Source organism: Passer domesticus, chromosome 10 (genome assembly GCF_036417665.1).
Source record: "Passer domesticus isolate bPasDom1 chromosome 10, bPasDom1.hap1, whole genome shotgun sequence".
Classification (NCBI taxonomy): Eukaryota; Metazoa; Chordata; class Aves; order Passeriformes; family Passeridae; genus Passer; species Passer domesticus.
The window spans coordinates 12822647-12841972 of NC_087483.1; the positions used below are offsets into that span (position 1 = coordinate 12822647).

The 19326-nt window shown below is 39.4% G+C and overlaps 1 long non-coding RNA gene across 2 annotated transcripts in view; it reads right to left on the minus strand.

Annotated features, from left to right (window-relative positions):
- Positions 1–19326, minus strand: part of LOC135308639 (uncharacterized) — a 71954-nt gene that overhangs the window by 860 nt on the left and 51768 nt on the right. For both annotated transcript variants that reach the window (XR_010369019.1, XR_010369018.1), the window contains 3 exons: positions 6714–6856; positions 2963–3037; positions 956–1011 (listed from right to left, as the gene is read on the minus strand). This is a non-coding gene — a long non-coding RNA (uncharacterized LOC135308639). The remainder of the gene's footprint in view (positions 1–955; positions 1012–2962; positions 3038–6713; positions 6857–19326) is intronic.

Consider the following 19326-nt stretch of genomic DNA (forward strand, 5'->3'; position numbering starts at 1 on the left):
CAGGTCCATCATCAGCTGCCACAGGGTTAAACAGGCCCAGGCTGCCGCCAGGGAGGAATGGATGTTTTAGCCCCATCCAAAAATGTGGCACAACAGTGACCTGTACATTTAGGAATGAGGTACTTTGGGTGTTGAGCCTGCCATGGTGAAGCTGCAGGGGGAGTCTTAAACCCTGAGAGATGGAAATACTGCCATAGAGACAGGGGCAGGAAAGAGCTGTTAAAAACAATTCCACCAATAGGTCTGAGTCCTGGCCTCAGGGAAAAAAAAAAGAAAGCCAAAAATTAGTTTAAAACTCATTATTACAGAAAATTACCTTTTAATTCTGTAAATTCACTATCATGGATGTCAAAACATGAATGTGAGGATGAAGATACTTCAGAAGACATTGGTATGTCTGCCATGCAACTTGAATTGAGTGATGATAGTCCTTGCACATTATATTGCCTTCCAATCAGACATTAATGTGAAAAATAGTTAATTGATCCAGTTTCAGACTAAACCAGCCAGGGTTAACTTAGTCCCATGGCAGCAAGGGGCTTCTGCATCTCCTCATACAATAAAGTCAGGCACCACAGCTCTTCAGACTACCACTACACAACTGTAACATTTTCTTCTATCACAGATTATTTACTAGGACTAGGATTACTGAGAATTTTAAGGAAAATTTTTCATAATTAGGCATTTTGCTTTCTTGTTTAGGCCTTGGTATGCAGAAAAATAGTATTTTAAGACCTGTAAAAGTTTTTCAAAGTTAGTTTGCCTGTAAGTTCATGTCTTACTTCTATCACACAGGGAGAGAAGGAAAACACACCCTATCATAACTCTGGACAGTTTTCTGCTTTTGCTTTTTTCTCCCCTTGTATAACAGCTTTTTAGATAACCTCATATGTAGCTGAAGCAAAAAAATCACAGCTGCCCAACTGTTAGCAATTTTTATTTCCGTCCCTCTTACCTGCAGACCTGAAACTGATACAGCTTTTCATAACCTTGGACCCAGTGGATTTTTCCCTAAATGAAAAGTTTCAACAGAACAAATATGGAAAATTATTTAAGGCTGTAACTTACAAATGATAGGTTTTGAAAACTCAGAAACATTAAGGAAGTACAGGAAAATAAAAAGTAAAAAGATTCCCCCTCCAAAATATGCACCATACTAGGAAAGACACACTGAAAGGTTTTCGTATTTTTTTAAATAACATCAGACTTCAGCTCTGGGAAAAACAAGTGTGAGTTGAGCAGAGATCTGTACTTGTGTTGTTGCAAAAGTGCTGCTTCAAAGCCTGGGAGTGTGTTACTGTGTCAGCAACATTTAAGTGTGGCTTTAAGGGAGGAAACCTTAATATCTGTTCATGTGGGGTTTTTTAAATTCACATGAAAGTCAAGTGCTTTCCTGGAAGCCAAGCTGGCATGAGCAAGAGACAATCCACGTGCAAGTCAGCATCTGGAGGTGCAGTTCAGTTCTGTGTTCAGGCAGCAGTGCATCGTGTTAGAAATCTTCATCAAGACACAGCTTTTAAATTTAAATCTTTTATCATTACTGACTTGGTTTTGCTTTTCCCAGTAGACTGAACATACTGGGATAACAAAGGGCCCTCACTTTGTAGTTCTCTCTGTGTGTATTTTTTGCTCAAGAAGGAAATACATTTCTGGTTACAGTTTTACTACAGTTAATAGGCATGTTCTTGACCAACCTTTTAGAAAATGTCTTCTAACTGATATTGCAATTGCAACACTGAAGAATACAGTGGGAGGGCTACTACTGATTTGTCTGTGGCTGCTTTGGAATGCTTTAGTTTTAAAACTGTTCTCTGCTGTTCCTTCTTATTTTTTTCCCTTTTTTTTTCCCCCAATCTTGTGTGTCTCAGTAGCCGTAATCAGTCCCTGTATTTACTGTGATGCCCTAAGTGAAACCTTAATTTCATATTTTAGCTTCTGTTTCTTCCTTCTAAAGGCTACTCTACAAGATTTTATTATTCTCTTATAGAAAGATTTGACAAAAAGACCATAGAGAAGAAGATTGAACTTTATCTCATTATTCTAGTTACATGATGAATACAACAGGTAAGAAAACACCTCTGCAACTTGTAGAGGGCAGTGCTCAATACCTGTGGGTGCCCTGTGCAGCACAGCAGGACAGCAATTTCCACAGAAGCAGTCACAGCTTTATTTAGGCTGAGGGACAGAACACACAAGGGTGGCAGGTGCCTAGAAGGAGACTTGTTTACTTCCCAAATTTTCCACTCAGAAAAGTGGATGGATAAACATGAGAGCCTGAATTTCCAGCAGCTATGGCAAGCACTACAAAAAATAAATATACAGGGAAGGCCTTTTGGAGCACATCATGGCAATGGGCTTTGACTGAGGGGCTGCTCAGGTGCTGCTGTAAATGCTGAAGAGATGACCAGTAATTTCAGCCCATTTATTCCAGTCAAGTGCAGTTCCACAGAGACTAAAAATCACTGCTCTTCGCTGGCATTTTGTGAGGCCCAAACCAGTTATTAGTTAACAGCAGCTCCAACACATGCCCTGTCCTTGGTGGGCAGACTTGGCAGGAAAGCCGTGAGAAAGGGGCAGTAGTTGATATAGATTTTTGAGTTCAAGAACTGGGGAGAAAAACCCCCAGCAAATAGTTCCACGTGTTTTAGGATCACCTGGATCTTTGTATTTCAGCCTAACAATCATTGTCTGCCTGGCCTTGGGGAGGCTTTTCCAGCTACCTCCGTGTGCCAAATCCCAGTCTGCAGTGAGCCTTCCAAAGCACATGCTACCAGCCAGAATTAGAACCAGCAGAGAACAGGACAGAGGAAAACAACAGCTTCAAATAAACTCAGAGAAACCTGAACAGATCTTCTGCCCCATAGCAGAGGAACTGAGGTGTGTATATATTCTTGACAGATATTTGTCTAATCAAACCTCTAATGAAAACCATTCTATGGTATGGAATCTGTTCAGTGCTTACCTATTCTGACAGTTTTTCCTAATAAAAGTAGTCTTCCTTTCATGCAAAATTTCTGTGCCATTCTTCAGTAAGAATCTGTAGAAAAAAAATGAAAGTATGCTGTTCTATTTCCTTTAAATAAAATAACATCCCTTTTAGTTTTTATTTTTGCTTTCCCCTGGTCCTTAGCAACACCAGAACTGTCCTTCAGCCCTTCTTTGGGCTGATTGCTTCCAGGTCAAATATTGTTCTGACTAGTGTATCATTTCAAGGGCAAAACTTGTCAGGGTCATTTAATGCATTTTTGGATAGTCCTAAAGCCTCTTCTTTCTGTTCTGGCTTGTACTCCTTGCTGATTACCTTTAGTATCTGAGTCTTTCTGGTGATGGCAGAAGCAAAGGCAGTAATTTGCACATCAGCTAGCAGCCCAGTGCTTCACAGCAAACCCCTCTCCCAGTGCGGAATCCCTGCAGGGCACTGGTTTCTGTGGATACCCCAGTTCAGACTGAACAGGGCAGGTTTAGCTCTGGCTTCTGCACAGCATTTCCTTGAGGAGTTAAGTAGTAGGCTGTAATGATGTAAACTGGAGTTTAGCCAGGGCAGCAAGGTCATTCTCCTCTAAGGTTGCAAAAGACATTTAAATAATACTCTGAACAGCTCTGCATTTTAACTGCTTCACTAACAGAAAGGGGTGAGCTTGTCACAATAGAGTCTCTTCACAAGATGAAATCATTATCAGAGGGCAGAAATCATGAAAAATATTTGTGTCTGTACTGTAAAGCCAACTCAGGATGAAATCCCTACTCTTCAGAAATGACTGACAAAGCACCCTCTCACTTTATAGTCCAGGGCCACAAAGTCACATTGCCAACAATAAGGTAAAGTACCAAATCTTAAAATACTGCTACAAGCAATAGTTCTGTGTGTGGTTTGAAAGTGAATGTAGCCCAAGCTTCTTACAAAGAATTTCTTGTTAATATTGTTGGTAATAGAGGGAACGAAGCCCTTTAGGTAAATACCATAATGTGGCTGTAAGGAAAGTTACCACACAGCTCTGGAACCTGTGTATCAGCAGTTCCTCAGGCTGTGGGTTTCTCAAATGCTTTGAACACACGTGTGGCCACCATGGAAAGAAGGATTCCCACCTCCCACCTAACATCTGCTGCACCTCCTGTGCCAACACAAGTGCCCATTGCCTTTGTGGGGAACAGGCTGGGGAAAAAATCTGCATGTAACCAAACCAGATAATACATGAATAAATAGTTTGAGATGTTCCCAGAACTGAAGTTCTACTGAGAACAGGGCAGGACTTTCTTCAAGAGGTTTCTCTATGCTCAGAACATGAAGTTTTAAAGCTGTACACCCAAACCTCACTCGTTTGTCCCAGAGCCTGTCCCTTGTGCTAGGAGAGCTGCCGCCACACCTAGAGCATTCCCAAGAGATGTTTGCTGGGTGTGACACCAAGCTCAGCTCTCATACAGCAGTTCCTGGTTTCCCCTTACACCCTCTTCCTCTTCTCCCAAAATAATAGGTAAATAAACAAATAAAACAGTGGCCAGCAGTTCAAAGAAAATACTTTTAGACTGATGGCATTAAACTGCTGAGGTTGATTATTCTATTAGCTTCTAAAACGAAAACTGTGAAAGAATTGTGAGCTTTTTAACAGGTAAGGAAGTTTCATTATTGGAGCCAAGACCTTTGTCTTCTGTTGACCTTTCCAGATGCAGCTGTGTAACTAAGAATTAGGCTTATCATTCAAGAACACACATTGCAGCCATCAACTCATCTAATTTCTTCATGAGAGCAGCAACAAAGGAGTAGGTAGAAGATAGTGTCCAGAAAATAGTTTTTACCAGTTTTTCAAAATGGCTTTCTTATACTGCTAGCTCCTTTATTTTAAACTAGCTAAATTATCCCAGCCATAAAGCTGGTTATCAGTTACTGTTATTGATGCCTCAACTTATGTTTGTTTGCAGTGCTTAGTTTACTTTATTTTTAGATTCAAGACTGTGATCAAAGCTTTGAATATCTTGGCTATTTGATTTCCTTTAGTGACCAAAGGAGTTTTCATTTCTTCCTCAAACCAGTGAAACAAGCCAACAAACAAACAAACTCTCCAACATGATCTGAGATGTTATCTCTTTCATTTTTAGTCACTGACTTCAAAAATAATAAAGTAAAGTAACTTGGCTCTCTCATAAAGTTTGCTAGTCACAAGCAATATATAATTTTCACCAAAGTCAGACACTTTTGTAATGAAAGGTTTTGTTCAGGCTAAGTTTCCCCTGTCCTTTGAGCTTCCTTGGCCCTACTCTTCTCTTACTTGCAGTCCTAGCTCTTCTGTGGAAGAAATACAGGGAAAGCAGGGACATCTTCCACAGTCCTCTTCCTTTTCCACTTTGAAAATGAAGTTTAACATAGCATGAAGTTCCTCTTATTCATTAAAATTACATTAAGATAAGTTCTCAGTATGAAAGACAACTGAATCCTGCCTCAGAAGGAGGATCAGAGGGGTTTGACACCATGGGCTGTTGCCTTGGTTCAGGCAGGAGCACAGGGACTGTTGGGATCACGGCTGTAAAGACAGCTGAAAAGCAAGTCCCAGGGAACATCACTTGATCCTCCTGGTTTTTCTTGTGAGCTGCAGATTGCTCCATTTCCATTTCCATCACTTCAAAGAAGGAAAAGTACCAAAAATATAAACACTAAAAAAAAGTGCATGAGCTCTTAGTACAAAGAGACTATTTAAACCCTGAAACAGCCCATCCTGAAAAGAGCCCTTTTTCACTTGGCATAGGGCATATGAAAGCTGGATTTCTGAGAACTATCACATCTGTAGGAAAGAAAAATGTTCATAGCGCTTGCTCCATCAGTCTGTACAGTATGTTATTTCTGGACTGCATATTCTGTGAGTAGGCTCAGGATACAGAGACAGTTTATCTTTCCTTTTCTATGAAATCTACTAGCTGATCTCAAGGATTAAGTGGAAAGAAAAACTCTCATCAGTTGCAAAATAAATACCCACTTCTAAATCAACAGGTTAAACGAAGCCAGAAAACCACCCTGAATGCCCATGAGTGCAAATCACCTGGAAGTCATAAATAACAGTTTTCCAATTAACCAGAAAAGAATGTTCCAAAAACATTTCAACTCAGAATAATGCAATGTAAGTAGAACCACCTACAAAATAATTAAAGATGGGCTGAGATATACAAGCAGTGAAGATTTCCAGCTACCTCTCTCAGCTCAGAGGTAAATCAAGCCACTTACACAGCTCAGGTAAAACAATTCAGTAGATCCTGTAGAAATGCTGCAAAGATCTCTCTATAGATAGATAAATATAATACAACCGTGGCTGAGACCTCAACTCAGAGACAGATACCAATGAAAACACAAACATGTCAAAAAAGGAGAGCTTCCTATTTACATTCCAACAATTTCAGAAGTGCTTAAATAGTTTTCCAGACTAAATACAACTGTGTGATGTATAACATGGAAATCCTGCATCCAGAGAAATAAATTTAAGCATGCTTAGCTCTTTGTTAAGAGAAAAGGAATCTGCAGAGACTCACAGGTGCTGCTCAGGTTGCAAGAGTGGTGTCAGCAAGCAAAGGAACAGCAAAGGGGAAGAGGCTAAAAAAACCCCCATTCCTTAAAGGTTTAGAAGAAAGAAACCCCAAGAAGTTCTGTGCACAGCATAATGTTGATAATTTCCCCCATAATATTTTGGGTTTGGGTTTGGTTTGATCCCTGATGACAACTTTTCATCTACCTGGAGCATTCACGTCCCTTTTCCGTATGAATCTTCTGGTGCCGAGCCACAGACTCCTCTTCACTGGGACGTTCATGGAGACTCTCTCCTCTTAGCAACTGCTCATCTCAATTAACTCCCTGCAGGGCAACTTTCCTGCAAAACTGACCAAAGGGTTCAAAAGTTATTTGGGAAGGGAGCGGGGCTGAGGGAGACGCGCACAGAGAAATTGCAGGAAGTTTCGTTTTTCTCACGGAACCAAGGTAGAAATCAATTCTCTCCTTTTGTACAACTCCCTCCTAGGCAGTCATGCCAAGTGGGAGAGGCAGCTGCTGAGCCTTTTCCCTGAACTCACACTCTGGGCCACCTGCAGTACCACGGAGGGAAGAGGATCCAGATAATCACACAAAAATGCACAGGGACAAGAATCTCACATTAAGACCCTGCTGATCTATTGATTTAAAATATATTCCAAAAAATGAAATCTAACAAATTCAGTCTAGCTCATCGTTCTAAATAAGAATAATTAGGAAAGAACAGAAAGGAGGCTTCCTGCAGGCACATCAAAGGGACTTGAAAGATTACTACAATTTTGTAAGTGTTTTATTACAGTAATTAGTGAAAAGGTGTTCAACCAGAGATGACCCAAAAACTCTACACGTGCAACACAGCAGATCAGATGCTTTAATTTTTATTCCCATTATTATCAGTTGGAGGTTTATAGAACTGATATTCATTTCCTGTAGATTTACTGAAGTCTTATTCTGTAAGGGTTTTCTGTAGCATCTGCTGTTTTTGCTTTCATCTGTTCTGATCTCTGTTTTAATTACCATCTTACTACTTTGCTCCAAATTCACAGGACCTAGAGCCTTACACCAACACAATTTTTTCTTAAAAAAAAAATATCAAAGTTTTAGAGAGAAGGAAAATATGGATGGAATTTGGAAACTGTTTTACTTCTGTTTTGATTTCCACACATAATCAGGCTCTGGGCATCAGGTGTGTGGTTCTCCTAGGTGAGATGCAGTTTGCCCAGGCAAAGCCCTGGCAGGAACAGTGAATTTTGCCTTTTCCAATCCTGCACACCTCCCATTCCCAAGGAATCAAACAGAAACAGAGACAGGAGGGTTCACAGCTGCTTGGTACCCAGCCTGAAATGTGGAACAAGCCATTGTGCTCGGGTCAATGGGCTAAATATTCATGACAAGAAAGCAGACCTAAGCAAAGCAAGCAGGCTGCCTTCATTAAGGAAACTAAAACAATGTGGATGTTTCTGACATTTTTTAAAAGAAATTCAAGAGTTACAAGGAAACCACATCTAGATTAGTGCAAATGTGCTTGTCATAAAAATGAGGTTTAAAATATTAACAGCTTAACAGAACTCAGAAAACTAAAACTTTTAATGAATTACTTGTTATAACTTTTTTCTCCATAAGAAAAAAAAGCCTGTCTGCTTAACAATAGGGATTAGGTTAATTTTCCTAACATTTTACTGAAATAATCACTTTAATTGTAATTTTCCTTTAAGTTTCGTAAAAACTACAGGCTCAGATCTATAGAACTCAGTAAGAATGAAATCAGCAGGGTTCCAGGGAAATGATCTCGGGATCCTGAGGTATTGCTATTTCTCAAGAAATTAGAAGAATAAGAAATACCATAGCAAACATTAAATTCAAAACTATTAATTGAAAAGCCTGCCTTTTTGTTAGATCCAGTCAACACTAATTATTTCTAAAGTAAAATCTGAATGGTACAAAGCAGCTTTTTTTTTATCCTGTATTCATTTTCCAAATTCAACTTGACTATTCATTAATGAGATCACACTACAAAGAATGAAATGTGAACCAAGCCATTGTGCAAGTTTGATAATCCTGTATTTACTTTTTGCCCACAAAAAGGTTAGGTTTTCATGTTCATAAAGGAAAATTAGTGTAAATGAAAGAAATATCTGTTTAAGGGAAGAAAAACTAGAGTAATAGAAATCTGGAAAAATTAACAATTCAGAAATGCTGTAGTGCCCTCTTGGAAGGTTGTTACTGAGAGAGATTCAAAAAAAGGGGGCATTTCTGGGGCTATTTTCTGTAAAACAACAGTGAAATAGGGCTACAATGTGCATATTGCAGATCAGAGGGGTTGAAAGGTACTGGAAAATATCAGGCTAGTCCAAGTTTTTAGAGGGAAAAAGGTCATCATTGCTTCTTTAGACTAAAGGCTGTCTTGTAATACCAGGGGTGTCTGCTGTCTAAATAGAGCACAAACATCCTCTGGGGCAAAGGGGGCTGTGGGTGGGCACTGGCCCTAGCAGAGGTGAGAGGCAGCACCAGGTTTGCTGGGGCTGCTAAGGCCAAATTTATATTCCAGATATGGCTGGAAAAGGGGGCACACTGCAAATAGATTTGTTTTTCTTGACACACTGATGGAGAAAAAAAATCCATCTTAAAAGCCATTACTGGAGGCTCAGGTTTATGAATTTTATGGCTTTGAGGGTTACAAACCAAAAGGCAACAACATCAGGAAAAAAACAATCAAAACCCAGGCTGATTTCCCTTCCACCCTCATGCCCCCAGTTCTAAGAGCAATAATATTTGTCATTTGAGATTATGGGATTTAGAGAAATAGGGTTTGTTAACCCACAGTGTTTCATTTGCTGAGTTTGGAAGTCCCTTGTGCGTAGGGTAAAAACCAAACAACCCTACAAACCAGCTGTGTTTGCATTTAAACAAACATTAATTGATTGAAGTAATGAGTAACCTCAAAAAATGGTTTGGAAAGTTCACAGCATCCTTCAAATGTTTGTAGACTATTAGAAATTAACTAATTTAATTTTTTATGTACTCTTTTGCTACAGCTGTGTGTGGAAGAAAGGGGTGGAAGGCACACCACGCTTGTGTGTAATGGTTAGAAATAAAAGTATAAGTTAAATACTCTGAAAGGTTTTCTTGAGAGTAAATCTACCTTCAGCCTCCAGTGTCCAGAGGACACAGCTCTGTTACACTTCTGCTCTTTAACAGAGGGGAAACACTGCAGCAGTAGCCTGGCAAGTGGGTCTGGGCTTGTTCTGCTCCTGCCCCTCCTGCAAATGCCCTGACACATCCCACAGGTGTGGGAGAGGGTGTTGGGATTTACAGGTGTGGGAGAGGATGGTGGGATTTACAGGTGTGGGAGTGGGTGCTGGGATTTGCAGGTGTGGGAGAGGCTGTTGGGATTTACAGCATGTAAATTCAGAGGAAATGACCAGTCCCACCTGAGAGCTTAGGGAAGCTCTGCAGAGCTGGCTGGAGGCCCCAGAACCCTGGGAAGGAAACACAGCACCCATCACTAATGTAACACAGTCCCAGGGCTGTCCTCAGCCAGAGGAAATGAAAAAATGGAAAGCTAGGACTCATTTTAGATATGTGTAGTACCTCTTCAAAGGAATTTGATGTGTCAATGGTATATTCCATAAAACAAGCCAAAACTTTCTTACTTTCTCAAGTATCACTCTTGTGCTGACAGATATCACTGCCTGGACAGATTTTTCTAACCACTTGTTCCATTCAATTCTTTCAGTGGTGTCTATTGCTGCCCTCTGAAAGCAGCTGGTTACTTTGAAAGAGGAAATGCAACTTTTGGGACTATTTGGTTTTTAATTTATTTACTAAGACTTTACTAGAAAACTGTCTGCTCTTTATTTACACTAAATTTCATACCTGTAATTAAATTATATTCCTATAATACTTGAGCCAATTACTTCTGAGTTTTTTCTGCAGAAATAATAATTAATGTAAAATTTTCCTTTGAGAACCCAATAAATTCAATACAGGGTGATGTTCCATAGCAAAGAATGTATTTCCTGCAGTATTTTGCCCTGTCTTTAGTTTAAGCAATATCAACTCCCAGCTGGGAGGCAGCCATAGAAATCAGGAACTCTCTGCAATGCATCAACGTGCTCAGAAACCACTGAGCTGGTGGCAGCCAAGTCCAAAGCATGTACCTCATTAATTAATACCACATTTGTGTATTGTACACTGATTTGCTGAATAAGTTCCACTGCTATTCAGAAAATAAAGTGGGTAATCAGAACCAGATGATGTACACAGAAAATTTCTTATTTCCTTAGTTTAATTTTTCTAAAACTATAGGGCAGACAGTACTACTTAAAAGGATAAAAAGAAGCAAATTTAATAAAAATTAGCTTGCAGTAATGGTCGTTCAGTGCACTAAATATTTGCCCCCAGATCAAGCCCTGACTGCCTACATAAAGCTGCATGTGCAGGAAGGTAGAGCAGCAGACCAAGGGACACTGTTAATTAACCAAATCCAGCCAGGGAAAATGTTCTCTTTGCCAGACAAGTTGTTCCTACAGTACCAGATGCAGTTTTAGTGCATTGATTTTTACTAGTCCAAGTAAGATCTGGATTTTTCTCAGTCTCTGTGTTCAGAACTTTAAGAGCACTAGAGTTACAAATTATAAGACTCAGTGCATGAGTTCAAGCACAGAAAGTTAGTCTAATTCAATTTACTGGGACAATTCAGATGCATTAGAATTAGAACATACACATTTGCAAAAATCAGAGACTTCTAGATCCTTTCAGAGGGTGAAAATGAGGGTAGGAGAGGAGACAGAAATGTCATGTCAACAAGGTAGGCACCACAGCTGCTCAACCAGCTTCTGGTTTTCCAACACCACAAAAGGTGAAGGGGTTCCAAAAGATGGAGCAGGTGCTGCTGGTGTATAAAACTTGATGATATTCTTTACCTTCCCAAAGATCTGAGCTCCTAGATCTACCAAAAGAAAAGCTAACTGGACAGCAGTTCATCTGCCTGTGCCTCCAGCCACATCCAAGCCTACAAACAAATGCTGCTGAAGCCCGTGAGGTCAATCAGATGGAGAAGTTGGGCAGAGAGGACCCTTGTGCAGAGAAAAAGTCTCAGCTGAACAAACAGTGATTTGATCTTCCTTGGTTCATGCCAGTAGCACATAACAACAGCCCAAGGTAATCAGGCATGTAATTGTATTTGTACTTTGTATTTGCTAAGGTTGCGTGGCTTAGAAGAATTTACAGCTTTGGAATACCAATGCATATCTATAGATGCCTTCTCACATTTTCCATGCTGAGCATGCTCCTCTCTCTGCAAGCATATGGGATGGAGCCTTTCTGAGAGTCATGGCAGGTAGAGGTTACCTCATGTCCCTGGGCTGCACTGTCTCCAAGTTACACACACAATTCCCAGCACAGCAGGAGCTGGTATCTACTGCAGGCACTCCTGAAAAGGAGCTGAGGCTTGTAAAGGCACTGGGAGGCTCAAACCTTTTAATTCTAAGGGAGAAATGATATCACACATCCACAAACCTGAAAGGGAGGCTGCCACCCAAAGGATGAGGACTCTGGCTGCATGGCATTGAAATAATGTATAGTTTGATATAAACTTTCTGCTTCCTTAGGGAAGTTGGCACAAGATGTCACTGCAATATGTCAGCAGTCAAGGAATTTATGATTCATAAATTATGGACAATTGGGAAAAAAATCCCCAACTCCTTGAAAAGCCTTAGCCTTTGTTGAAGACTTACTAAAGACTTGTTTCCTGGGATTATTTGGGTAACTATCTGCATTACCACACAAATTAAGGATTCTCTGCTGGAGAATTAAGGATCATGTAAGAAACTTGTTCTGTGTATCATATGGTTGAAAAGCTTTTACCCCTATAGCCTTTTTAAAAATAGGAGGAAAAAAAAAAAAAGCTGTTCTGTATGAATGTAAAGGATTAGGAAAATCTTGTACTGAGTTACAAAGGCCTCTTACTGCATATCCAGCTGCAGGCACCAGTGCTTGAATGAGCAGCAGTGCCTCCAAGCACACTGGTGGTGTTTCAATACACAGGGTTTGCTGCCACTTCTGCAGATACTAAAACAATCCCAATTAATAATCAAAATCTTACATAGTAGATAAATCGTGGTAGATTCAAATTATCACATGAAATGAGACCGTTTTGAGGCTATATATCCCAAAGACTAAAGCTGAAATCATGATCCATAACTACTGAGAATGCTGATCTTGCACGGGACAATAATGTTTCTGTGGACATTATACCAAAGCAGTTTCATTTAATCTTTTTCTAGTTTTTAATTTCTCACACATGGCTTTTAAATTCATATTTTGCCATGTGAAAGACCTTGTCTTTTAGTAAATGAAAGCTGAAAAACATGCCAAACTTTGCCTTAATTCTAAGAACATATTCTCCAGATCAAAATCATATGATCTGAGGGTAATTTTTATTCCTTAACCATTACTCGTGGTCATTGAACCAGTCACAGCAGTTCTCTGCTGCTAGCAGTAGCTAATGTGGTGAGAAAGCTGACACAGCACACAGGCTGTGGCTTGGATTGCTCAGAAAAGGGGATCTTCCATGCTTAGCAATCCTCACTTGTGCAGGGAAAGGACAGTCTGGCAAACCACAAAAAACCAAAACAACTATTGAGTAATCTGCAGTCTTCATTTTAGTGCTCCCCTGTCCCATTTTAACATGGATTTTTCTTCAGTTTTTCCATTAAGTTTTCTTACCTCACTTATTTAATGATTTTGCTAAAGAATTAATCACAGTAGTTAAAGTAAGGGATGGTTCTGTTATTTCAGTGGAATATACTCCCACAAAGGCCTCTGGAGCCACAGAAAGGACCACAACAAGAAACACAGACAACCCTTAATGATTTACTTCCTACAAAGCACAACTTGTGCCATGTGGTCTCATCCTGCGGGAGCAGTCTATAAAAACAGCTTTTGTCTAGGATAAAATCAACTTTTTGAAAAAAAAAAAAAAACAAAACAGTGTAAAATAAGTGACAGAAAGCATGAAGTGGGCCTTTTACTGAGTGTTTTTTATCTTCAATCTGTGATGTCTGGTAAGTGTATGACTAAGAAAAAATATACTTTTTTTAAATTTAAAAAATGCATCTGTACCAAGGATTTTATACCATGTTTGAATTCCAAAGATGAAAGACATTCAGAGATTAACAACATATACATCTCTCAAACTGCACTTGGCTAAATTAATCACAAAAGTAGCTTGAGAGTGTCTGGGGCCAATACAAAACAGGAAAAGTATTTCCTTCCTCCAGCTCCCCAGAGCTGGCTTTCTTCATGGGACAACATGTATTTCATAGGGCTGGGTGTGGAGGCAGCTCTCCTGCCCTCAGCAACACCACGTAGCCATCCTGACCCAAAACCCATTGTGAAAGAGAAAAAAAAGGTGAAAAAAAAAAAAAAGCAGAGCATGCAAATTCACCCTGTCCACCAGTGAAGGAGAATAAGGGAATGATGATTTCCACTGGGCTCTAGTTGCTAGAAACAATTTAAATGTTCAAGTTTTTCTGTCCCTTACTATGGAAATTAGCCCTCAGGTAGAGCCCCTGAGGAGTGACATCTGGGACAACTGGACTGTGCAATGGGGTTAATGGAATATTTGTTATTCCCCTTGGATTTGACTCCAGCAAGTCTTTTATTCTGAAAAAACAAGTCAGTTTGAAGGCAGGCAGAGATGTCTAAAGCAATTGAAGACAAAGGAAGCACAGTGTTTAAACTGGACTCCTTAGAGACTCCACTTTTATTTCCCTTCCCTAAACACCTCTCTTGGCCTGGAAAGAAATTAATCTTGCTACAGAATCAAGAATCTGTAAGTACAAAAAGAACACATGGTGGTTTAAAGTAAAACTATAAAATAGAAATGTTAACAGCACTGAGTTACAAAGAGGTAGATGCTAAAAAGAAATCTTCATTTGTTGGTCTTGACTGGATTTTAGTGAGATGGAGGTTTGGGGCTGAGGAGAGAGGATTCCCTGTTCTGAGAGGAGCCTTTGCCCATCTCAGTCACACGAGCAGGAAGACTGAGTTATTTATCTGCAAGAGCTGACAGCCCTGATCTGTTACTGGTGCAACAGTGGCCTGGACAGCAAAACATTTCTGCTGCCTCAGCTCCTGACCACAAGGAGTACAGAAGAAAATTTTTGCCTTAGTTTTGTTCTCGGACATAATCAGGGTCTAATTCCATTTAAAAACCATCAAGTCCTTTTTAAAGGGCTGTGAGGCAAATGTAACACTGAAAACCAACTGCACTCACCTGCTGGCCTGGGGAGGCAAAGAGCTTCCTGAAAGGAGTACAGACACAAGGGCTCAAACGGGTGCTTTAGTGTAAATTCATTACAGAAATTAAGCCATTTTAATCTTTCCAGAAAACAGAAACAGTCAGTTCATATTAATTTTGGATGGAGCATGAATTTCAAAAGCAAAATGTTCACAACCAGCCTTCTGCAAATAATGTGCAGAAACAGCACTTTCACAGGCAGAACTGAGTCCCAGAGTACAGGAGGGCCACTGTCACCAGAGTGACAAACTGTTACACCAAGGGATCCCAGACAAGGCTTCCAGCTGTTCTATGATCCAAACAGCACAAATAAAATAATATCGCAGCCCCAATTTTTTTACTAGTTAACAGTGAAATATTCTTTTGTAGAAGAAGCAAATTGTGTAACATGTGGATCAAAAACTTTGGGTTATCTACATTCAAGAACTGTCTCTGTTGATAGAGTCTTACAGTAAAAATATTTATTTTTTTAGTATGAGTAATCCCATTTTTGCTTTTAATTAATTTTCCAAGTATTCTAATTGTATCAAAAGAGGGGTGGCAAACAACCTGTTCAGACAGCAGTTTAGTCCATTAAATAAAAGACATCAGGCTTGTTTTTTCAAAACTCTAACTCATAGGAACAACACAAGCAACAAAATGGTCCTGAGAGGCAAAAATAAAAAATGTAGGATTAGATCACCCAGACACTTCAACTGAAACACTTGGAGATATATCAGACCATAATCACACTGCAATTACACAGCAATTTAGGTCCAGAGATGACTGCTTTTACAGTTCCCTGCAAAGAAGAAGGAATTGGCAATAATTCTTCTTCTGAAACAGCAAACTATCTTTTCTTTCTGGCAAGCAGCTGAATTATTAATGTTTGTAAAGTATGTCAAGATCTATCAATAGAAAGTGTACCAGGAACAGAAAACACATCACCACCCTTGTGTTACAGAGACCTCCCTTAACTTCACTCCTTTGAAATCCAGCTTGAATTGACAGCTACATAAAACTTTGATGTAAAGCAAATAATTGTTCTGCTTAAAATACAAGCTGGTCTTGTGCTTTGAAGATGCATGGCAGTAAAGAGAGGGAAGTCACAAATTATTTCCATGGGAAACATATGACTCCACTGCACTCCTATCATTGCTCAGACATCTACTCCTGGGTCTTCTGATTACACTGTGAAAGGATGTGAAACCTCAGAAGTATTATTTCTTGTATATTTTTACATGTCATGAGCACAATGAATCTGCTTGCTCCCAGGGGCAAATCATAGAGCATGCTTATTGCTAGAATCAGAAAGATCAAAACCTGATTTTAGTGCAATTAAAATAGACTATTTACAGCAAAGGTTTTTTGGTTTTTTTTGAAGGAACTTCCCTTCTAAAATATCAAATTTTTTTGCACTTGTAGAATATATGCTTACATGAGGTTGCACCTTGATGCACAGTGCACTTATTGTGATTTGGTACTAAAGTGCAAAAGCTGATCAAGGATAACCCATTTCCCTCTGAACATGCAGGTCTTCACCAGAGAGAACCATCAAACTCACCTAAGAAACCCACATTCCCTGTTTGCAGAGGCACAGGTATTTTCAGGAGTAATAAAAAATTGCATTTCTGATGCTGTAGTAAAACAAATTGAGTGAAAAATAACTTCCATTCACCAAAATGCAGAGAAAATGCCTAAATGTAGCAGATGACAGGTAAGGAAATTTGTTCTTACAGCTCTGTAGGCAAACAGAATAGGATTTTACATACCTCACTGGATTGTTGTGCTGTTCTAGTTCATTTTACACCACTCACCTCTCAAAGTGTCCAAACATCTTTACAACATCTTGCTCAGAGCACCTTGGCAACCCACAGCCATTCCACAGTTGCTGCCTGCCATCCCTGCCTTTCTGGCAAGTGTCTGCATCATGTAAAAATGACTTGTGGCCCAAAATACCATTTCTACAAAACAAATTTTTAATCAAAATTTCATTTGATTACTTATCCTGGAATCTGAAGGTACTTGAAACTAATATTATTCATATATTTATGACTCATTAAATATTGACCTTCCCTTTTAAGTTGGTCTGGTTTGGTTTTAATTGTTAAGGCTCTCTTAGGGAAAGAAGTGATTTCTCTGCAAGAGTGCAAACAAGAGGTAGGGGTTCATTCTAGACTACATGCAAGGTGAAGGAGTGCATTAGTTCTTTTCAAGGGCAAAAATAGAGATCATGTGAGGAATGTGCCAACTTTCCATAAATAGCCAATGGACAGCGGTTCAAGTTCCTAATTGCATTTCTGTTTTTCCAAGGACAGGGGAAAGAGAAGGATTTCAAGGAAATGAAACTCTCCAAGTACAAGTATCAGCATAATTACATTTGCAATATCTGAAAAACATGAGTTTTTCTTTCTAAGGACAGAAAGAACATGTTCTAACAAGCGACCCTGAGGTAAAGGGCACCAGATGAATTTTCTGGTTCACTCAGAATTAATGTTTTGGAGTTGAAAGATCCTCACATAAAAGGCACAGCAGGCTCTCCTGATGCTGGATGGGCACTGGAGCAAGCTGTTCAGTGGCTAATGTATCCTTGCTATTCCCAGCCTTGGAAAAAGCAGATTAATCTGCTCTTCAGCACCATCTTCCTTATCACTGACTGCATGGAAGACATTTATTTCACGGCTGAAGCTGATTGTGTAAATTAAGCATTGACCTGGCACACTGCAGATGGTGTTTCACCTTGCTGACCTCATAACCACATCTTTTCAATGTGCACAGAAAAGTTTTAGTGCACCCTGCATCTCTCTTTAAGGAAGTATTTCCACTATTTTGTCAGGAAATTAGTATTCAAAGCCTAACAAAGTATAGTCAAGACCACTGATTTTCTTCCAAAATTAGCTTAAGCTTTTCCAGTCATAGATACACTAAGATAGGAGTGAGCCTGTGTCACACTGTGTTTAGACAGGGAGGATGGAGGGAAAATGGGGATGGTGTGGGCAGGAGCTCTGAGACATTCCTTAACAAACCCCTTTAAAGTGCTACCTCTTATGTGGAAGCTCGGGGGAAGAAAAAGCTCAAGCTTGGATATCAAGATAAAGATGCCCAGCAGGTCTGAATTTCAAAGTAACCTTTAAAGGTGGCTGACTCCAGTTCATAGAGGGCCTTTGTATTCACTCTTTTTGAGGGCAGGACAGCTGAAATTTCTACCTTGGTAGTAGATTTAGGTAGAAGTTACCAGAATCCAACAATTTTCTGTTGTTTTTCTGCAAAGGATGACAGACAACAACAATTTGTTTTCAAAACATGAGAGCTTCTTTTACAGTATTGGTTATTACAGAAAATTTTTCTTGTGTCCACTCCTACACATCAGGCAGTGAACAGGACCCAGACTGTTTGGAAAACTTAGATTTTTCACTTGCAGACTCTCAAACTGTGCAGTTTTCCTGGCTTTTGTTTAACTCAGGAAACAGAGCCAATAAGGAGCACTGTTACAGGCAAAGGGAGAGCTCATTATTTTACCTGGAATCCCACAAAGCTTAAATCATTCTAGTGATTGAAAAGAAACTTCTAGAAAAGAAACTTGAACTTGCAACAAATATTAAAATCCTAGCAAGCAGATTATAACTGTTTTACCTCAAAGCAACAAATTACATCCTACTTGGGGTGATACATTATTGTGTTCTGCAAGAGCAACTTTGTGACTTGATAATCAGAATTCATGTTTGTGATATTTAATGCAATTCAAAATATGCATTAGTAGTAATAAACTTGTCTGACAGTAGATTTCCTGATCCTGTGAGAAGAAACTTGTAATCTGCAGTCAGAAAAGTGGACTGTTACTCTGTGCTCAGCTGTAATTGTCATTCTGATAAAACTTTACCAGTAAGACACACAAGGATTTTAGTTCCTTCTCACACCTAAAGGTAATAGTCCATGCAGGAAATCTGTACAAAGTGCTTGATGCAATAGTTTAAAATGAAAGTTTACTTGAAAAAAATCAAGATTTAGGCCTCAAATCAATAGACTTACCACATTTGTAGTGTTGAACCTTTAAGTTTATATCCTTCTCATTCTAATAATAAACATTTACAGAATCCAAAAATGAAGTCAAGTGGTAAAGGCAATATTTTTTTATCTTTGAAATGCTGGAAGATCATGTACAGATTTTCCCCCATGTTCATTAAGCACTGTTTAACGTGTTTACACCACATCCAAGTGAAGTGATTTCAGTGCTTACACCAAAGGGTGTTTGATTTTGCAGGCACCCAGAACCACTGCCATGTACAGTTTGAGTAACAGGATGTTTCACACAGAAGAATAAAGCTAAAGCAGGTAAAAGCAAGGGACATCTCCATCCAGAATCATAATGGGTAAGGGACTTTCTTACAAGGAGATAAAAAAGCTGTCACCACCAAAGAATTTCATGAGCACCTCTACTAAAAGAATCTGAAACCACTGCAAGATATTGCAAAATAATTACCTTTACCAGTGTTTCTGTATAATTAAAGGAGCTGTTTGAAGTGTTCGAAGCTTCCAA